Here is a 7,371-nt window from a genome sequence, read left to right on the forward strand (position 1 = left end):
TCATTAGCTGAGAGATTCTGACACCATAAGCTTTCACTCACTGACGGCTGAAGGCTTTTAGAAAAAAACTAAAAGAACTAACCCCATCCCCTTTTATCAGCAAGTTTTCAGCTTTCTTTCTGTCAAACAAACTGTAATCTAAACTCCAACTTGTTCTGCCGTCTTCAACAGAACTCTGTGATGTATGACGTAATATATTAACTTCATGCCTCACTGATAAAAGTAAAATATTGTCTTTTCAGATTTGCTTTACATTGACCTTTTTGGTGAAGGAACATTATCCCAGATCTGTTCAAAATATTGACACACACACACACACACACACACACACACGCAAAAGAGGATGACAATATGTAGGGGAAATATGCAAAGAAAGGCTGCCGACATGGCAGTGTGTGTGAGTGTTTGTGTGCTGTTCTACCATATTAAGCATGCAACCATGCAAACTCCTCTCTGGAACTTCAGCTGTCATCAATCAGTTCTGGATGGGTAAATTGTCATGTTAAAAAAACTTTGATAAATGTGTGTGTTTCCAGAGATCTGTCTATTTTAACCTTCGTGATATTTGACCTCTGTGTGTGTGTGTGTGTGTGTGTGTGTGTGTGTGGATGCAGGTTAGATAACTGACAGATTGTCTCTTCTCTTTAAAGACAAAGTGTAACCTGTCTTGATGCTGCTTTTTGAGAATTTGCCCTTCCTAACGAGTTACAACAGGTTGGAGAACTTCTCAAAACTCAGCTCAGGTAGGCAAATTTGGGCTCTCCCCCCTCCCCCCCCTATCTTTTTCTCTCTCACACTCTCTCTCTCTTTTCTCTTACTCTTTTTGAGTCTGAAGAATTTCTCAAATGGTAAGTATGTAAAAACTACTTATCTTATCTACCTATCAAAACCCAGACTGTCATGCGTGTAATTCATCTTACGACACACACATTCTTCTTGCTTGCTGTCTTCACTATCTCAGCCTGTCATGTGTTATGTTACACCCAGTGTCAGAAATAATTGGCGACAAAGGGCAAAATGGCACCCAAATTAAAGGTATTTGCCCCATCAAATACAATTATGTGATTGTGTATGTAAATGCCTCCAAATTCATCAGGGACAAAAATCCCCCAAAATTTCCCCAAGAAAAAACATTTAATTTTCTATCGTGATAACATGTGTATTTCATGCTACAGAATGCATTCACGGACATCTGACATTAAATTAAATTAATTTGTGATTAATTTACCAATCAATCTTAAAAAAAGAGACAACTTTTGCAGAACAAGAAGTTAATATATCCAACATCCACAGAACCTCTCTAGCTTTGAGACTGGCCAGAAATCAGATGTTGGCTCTGAATGTCGGCCGTGGGAGACAATTGTTTTCAGTATTTAGTAATAAAACAAAAAAAAACAAATGGTCATTTAACAATTCAAGTTGGCTGGAGAATCATTCAAACCACCTGATACTATATTGTGGACATTGAATTATTGTAAACTCTCCTGCAGTTGTTCAGAAACTTAGATTTGACCTATTGCATGTCATTCTACCTACACACTGACACCCACACACCAGAGAGCTTCTTAGTACAACTGAATTCAACAAGTGAAGCAGCTGGTTGAGTGCCTTGGTCAAGGGCACTTCAGCAGAATTTACTGAGGAAGGGAACAGTAAGATTATTCTTACCTCTTTTTTCTTCTGCACTGCATGTGACAACACTCTGATCTCTTGAATTATGATTGCATGCCAGTAACTCAGCGTGTGTGCTGTATGTATGCGGTTGTGTGTCAGAGGATGTATTTTAAAAGATCTCATGTTGCAACAGTGAACCTGTCACTTCCCTTCTCTGTGCCACTGCATGTAGCTCTCTCCCCCTGCTTTTATTTGAGCCTGTGAAAGACAGGACAACTTTTGAGGCAGCCAGGTGAGTTACCTTGGTGTTGGTGGCGTGTTTTATGCAAATGAACATCCCGTTGTTTGTGAACATTTGAATTGTGTTTTAATCTTGTGTCTCTGCTTCAATAGTGTAACAATTACCTTTATAGTGTATCATATAATAGAAGGAACTTACTGTAACATATCAAATAAACATGTTCTTACAGTAACTGTTGTGGCATTGTAGCCTACAGTATGGAGATCAGGGCCATATCACTCAGCAGTACATCCTTTTACCAGATAGTGTCACTAAAGAGTCCAGAGGGGAGGTTTGAGAGATTTCACCTGATCTTACTGTAAACTTTAATTTTCTATTTTCTCATTTGCTCTGTGATTCCACATTTCTCCCTACAGACCTGTTAGGAATCCATTATTCTTCTCGGGCCAAACAAAATGTATCTACATGTTCTCACTCCCCCCGGTAACAGTCCAAATTGGAGGCAATTAACGTAAATGAGATCTCTCTCCCTGCAGGGTGAGGAGTAGGTTAAATATGACATGGTGGTTGGTTCTGAACTGTAATTGTACAAGAAGAGAATGAGGAGAGGAGAGTAGAGTAGAGGAGAGGAGAGGAGAATGATTAAACATGGAGAGTAATTAAAGAAAAGAGAAAACCAAAGAAGATAATTACAGCCTTTGATCTAGTCCCATTAGAAATGGCTTTGTTTGGCCATGTTTCTAACGTTTTTTTAATGGAAGTTTAATATAATGGCTTGCCTGTGGGCCAAACGATAACCACAGAGAAGAATTCTTTAGTTTTTACCTCTTGGAAATCCCTTATTGGCAGGGTTAGGTGTATTAGGACAGCTCAAATGCTGAAAAAAACATTATCAAATCATGTTAATGCTAGGTTTTTGCAAATATGGTTAAGGGATTTCTCCCAAAAATGTGCTCCTTTTTTCGGACGAAAATAACTGTGGTAACACGGCATTACAGTGTGTGTGTGTGTGTGTGTGTGTGTGTGTGTGTGTGTGTGTGTGTGTGTGTGTGTGTGTGTGCACGTGCATGTGTGTGTTTTGTAGACTACATTTTGCACTAATACAAAGCCACATTGTCCAAACCATACTGTATGGCTTTAAAAAGTAGTTATTAGGGTAATAAAATAGGCTAAAGTTTTCAGTCAGCAGCTGTTTCCTCTAATTACTGTTCATGCTAAAATGGCAGCTTGCTGCTAAATCTTGTTAGAATAAATGTGCAGAGTGCAAAGTCTGTAAATGGAAGATAGAATTTGCAGGTGGGTCGAAGTGGCTTAACCAGAGTCTCCATCTCCAAAATTAGATTGCAAAGAGGCATTCAACAGGTGGGTAATATTGCTGTACAATGTAATGAGTGTGTGAGATTGGCAAGAAAAAAATTAAAGTACACACAATTTTTTGATTATCTGCAGTTATGCTTTAAAATCTAATTTCCTGTTTCCCAGGGAAAAAAAACTGATGTATTCCTAGTAAGTAATCATTTTAAAGCCACAAGAAAACATTCAAGCCTGGCGTGTGCTGAATGCTGAACTTTGAGTCATTTTGAGTACAACAAAAGCAGTTTCATTAAATGTACCATATTAAAAAAAGAAGCTTTTTATTTCTTGATGGTTGAGTAAAAGCATGTGCATGTCTGTGTGCATGTATGATTGCATTTGTTTGCAGTCTGTCTCCCTCACCGCCTGAGTGTTTTGCCAACCTTTTCTTTTTATCAAAGCCCTCCTGCAGCGACTGAATCATTTTCATTTTTCTTTACAGCAACTTCAGAAACATCCAATCTCCATAAATTGGTGCAACTACAGTCCTCATTTTATAAAATACAGTAGTTTAATGGGTGCAGCAGGGGTCCAGGGCAGACACACACTTAAATTGGTAAGAATCAATTGTTGACCCATTTTGCCTCATAACAGTCCTGGTTACTCAAGTTTTGTGTTAGAACCTTAAAAAGCAGGTTGTTTAGCCTTGAGTGCAAAAATTGTGATTAAGGTATCTGAATTTTACAAAGAATTGTCTCTGTTTAGCTGGACTTCAGATTATATCTATGTGTGTTGAAGTAAGGGATCATTTTGTTTATTAATTACCATTGCTTGGCAATAAAATACGTTGTATGTTTAGGTCCTAGAAATACATAAAAGAAAGCCTATAAGTAAAAATGTTGAATTACCACACACCCTCACATTTAGCAGGTGAACTACATAAAAGCACATGTACACCTGCACACCTGTCAGTGATATAAACTTACACCTTGATCAGTGCTGTTAGAAATACCCTCATCCCACGGTACCCTGCTCCTTCAGTTGTTTATGTTTGCATGAGAATGTGGGCGTGATAATATGTTTTCATATCTGTGAGTGTGTGTGCAGGCATCGGCATGTGAGTGTTTGGTCCGATAATGTTATCAGCTGGTATCAGAAGTTTAGATGTGCAAAGTCGCTCTGTTAACTTTGAAGTGGGTTACCTGTTGAGTTAGTGTGTGTGTGTGTGTGTGTGTGTGTGTGTGTGTGTGTGTGTGTGTGTGTGTTTGCATCACAATGATGAAAATTCTTGGAGCATAAAGGCCCTTTTATTATTGTCAGAATGAGAGACTGGTAGCCTGCTGTCTGGTTAATGTGTACTTGTATATGCATGTGTGCATGGCAGACAAAGGTAGAAAGCGAGAGGTCAGCGCAGCCTGGTACTCAACTGCTAAAGCCTCTGTGTGTTTGTGTGTGTGTGTGTGTGTGTGTGTGTGTGTGTGTGTGTGTGTGTTTAGTTTAATGAATGAACAGAACCAGCATTCATGAGAGGTAAATTTTATATTTTAAATCTCAAAAAAATACTTAGTCATTCTCTAAACAATGGCTGGATAAAATGGCAACTGCCTTCTGGCAGATTTTATTAGCTGTAGCTAACAAATTATGCTAACATTAGCTACATGATTTGGATAAAAATGCTGTCTAACTATTTAATGTTTTCAGCTGACCTACTGTATTCTTAAATGGGAAGTCTGTAAAACAAGAGTCTTAAACGTGTTTCTTATGGCTATATGACATCATGCTACAGTAAAAGATAGATGCTACAGCTGAAGGTCCCTGGCAAAATACTCATCGATTTCCTCACCATTTTGAAACAGTATATTTTCACTTTTAATGTTACAGTACAAGAAAAAAGCCTTTTTATGTTAAGAAATAACTGATGTGATAGCAAACATAACCCTGTCTTGGGTAAAGAGTTTGGCTGGGGATGCTGGAGTCAACAAACAATGTTGTTAGATATTAATTCAGGTAAGTGTCGTGATTTTTTTCCCCAACGATTTTTAAAATTGGATCTTTCCCCAGAATCAATTTTTTTTTTTTTTTACCAATGATTTACCTTAATATTTTCTATTATGTCTATGATACAGCTGGCGGCAACTACATCATATCCATTTCCAGCAAAACAGACCGAAAGCAGAAAATGCAGAAAATACATGTTATGTACTTCTATACAAATGAAATAAATGTCAGATTGACTGACTGACATGTGATGTGCATTCTTTTTAGAAAACTAGTTTTTAGAAATGTCTCATGATATATTGTCTCTAGAAGTGTACTATTGAACTTTTGTTTTTGAAGAAAGAAAAGAAAATTGCAATACTCAATTACTGTCGAATCGCAATACTTCTAGAATCGCAATACAAATTGAACTGGCACCCATGTATCGTGAAAGAATCAAATCGGGACAAAAGCATTTTGTCCCAGCCCTATTAGATATGCTCCTTGGCCTTGGAAGTAATGCTCAGTTGCTGCACAACTGTAGGTAGTAAGCTAGTGTGCCTGACATGCTAACAATTGGTTTTTACGTTAGAGCAGGTAAATACACTGTTTATTCCACTTCTACACTTTTACTCTTTACGTGCTAATGTTGTGCACACTGCATCTTAAACTGCTTAATTAAAGAAATGTTTTGTTTGCAATTTATACATATCTCAAAAAGCCAGCTAATAGTGTTTTCTGAAATGCTATTGCTTTCCCACCAAAGTTCATAATACATTAACCCCTCATTATTAGTGTCATGCCTGAAGTTATTGTGTAAGTATATTTAAAACAGCACATGATTATTTAAGCTTTTTGCACACTTCGAAGTATCCACTTATTACTGTACATAAAACCCATTATTTCACATCATTATTTCCCCAGCAGCTTTTCTGTCATATGTGATGTCTCACTTTCACCTTCACAAATAGCATGAGTCATTTATTTTAATAGATTCAAATGACCACAGGCAAGTCCCAACTGAAATCTGCTCACATGGACAGTATGCTACTAATAATAACCTCCATACACAAATCCATACACGTTTTTTTCCCATTCATTCATGAAAGAGGACACTGAAACAAAAAGCCAGTGGTGCAGGTTTTGTTATTGTTTCGCAACACCTCACAACTGTGTTTACAGTCAAGCAAAATTGCTACATCAAGAGCATAAACATCACAAAGCTCCTGAAGACTTTACTTAGAGACATTTAGTTAACAGATGTGTACATGAGCAACCTTTTACATTTAGCTGTCAAAAACCTCATCCTATAATAATCTAGGAGGGAGAGTATAGATGTTTATCATAGTTCATAACTATTGTCTACATAGCAGTTATTCTTCTTCTTGGAACCAAAGAATTAACCATGAGGATTTTGGCTATGATAAGCATTTAAACTCTTAGTTTCTAGGAATGAAATTCTGTGGGCAGGACGGTTTGTTTTTACCATCTCATTTAGGGATTAACTTGGAATCAATGTAATACTTGCTTTGTAAATCCAAACTATAGTATATATGTTTCAGGCTGTGTGTGTGTGTGTGTGTGTGTGTGTGTGTGTGTGTGTGTGTGTGTGTGTGATGTTCGCTTCAGGTACACTTAATCTAAAGAAATTCCTGCCACTGAGGTGATCATTTTTCTGAGGATTGTGAGTTTGTAGCAGTTTTTTTAATCACTGTTGACAACCACCATTTCCCTTAGGACATTGCGTATGTGTGCATATTTGAACAAGAGAGAAAGAGAGAGAGAAGAAAAAACATGCTTTATTCTTTTAACTTTCTGTATGTGTGTCATGTGTGGTCTGTCGGATGTTTTATTTTTGTGTCCACTACAACATGTATGTTCCACTCATACTGAGAAGAAACTTCTGGGTTTGAAGGGTGTCTGTCTGTCTGTCTGTCTGTCTGTCTGTCTGTCTCTCCCTCCCTTTTCCTGTCTTTCTCTCTACAAAGTAAACAACCGCACATGTCTCCTCAGTTTTACAAAAGGCCATTCACCCTCATAATCTAATAAACAATTTTAAAACACTTTTTATTTCAATTTAGTCCCATACTGCCGGCTATTTTGTCCTGTACATTTTAAACACTGCTGAAAAATGAAACTTAGAGTCAGTCTACGCTTCTTTTACATTAAACCGAGAAAGACGAGATAACACATTCTTCCTGTTACAAATAACGGTTCCCTGGTTAAGAGAGCTGTAAACCCCTAAC

This window comes from Sander lucioperca, chromosome 20 (genome assembly GCF_008315115.2).
Source record: "Sander lucioperca isolate FBNREF2018 chromosome 20, SLUC_FBN_1.2, whole genome shotgun sequence".
NCBI classification, from domain to species: domain Eukaryota; kingdom Metazoa; phylum Chordata; class Actinopteri; order Perciformes; family Percidae; genus Sander; species Sander lucioperca.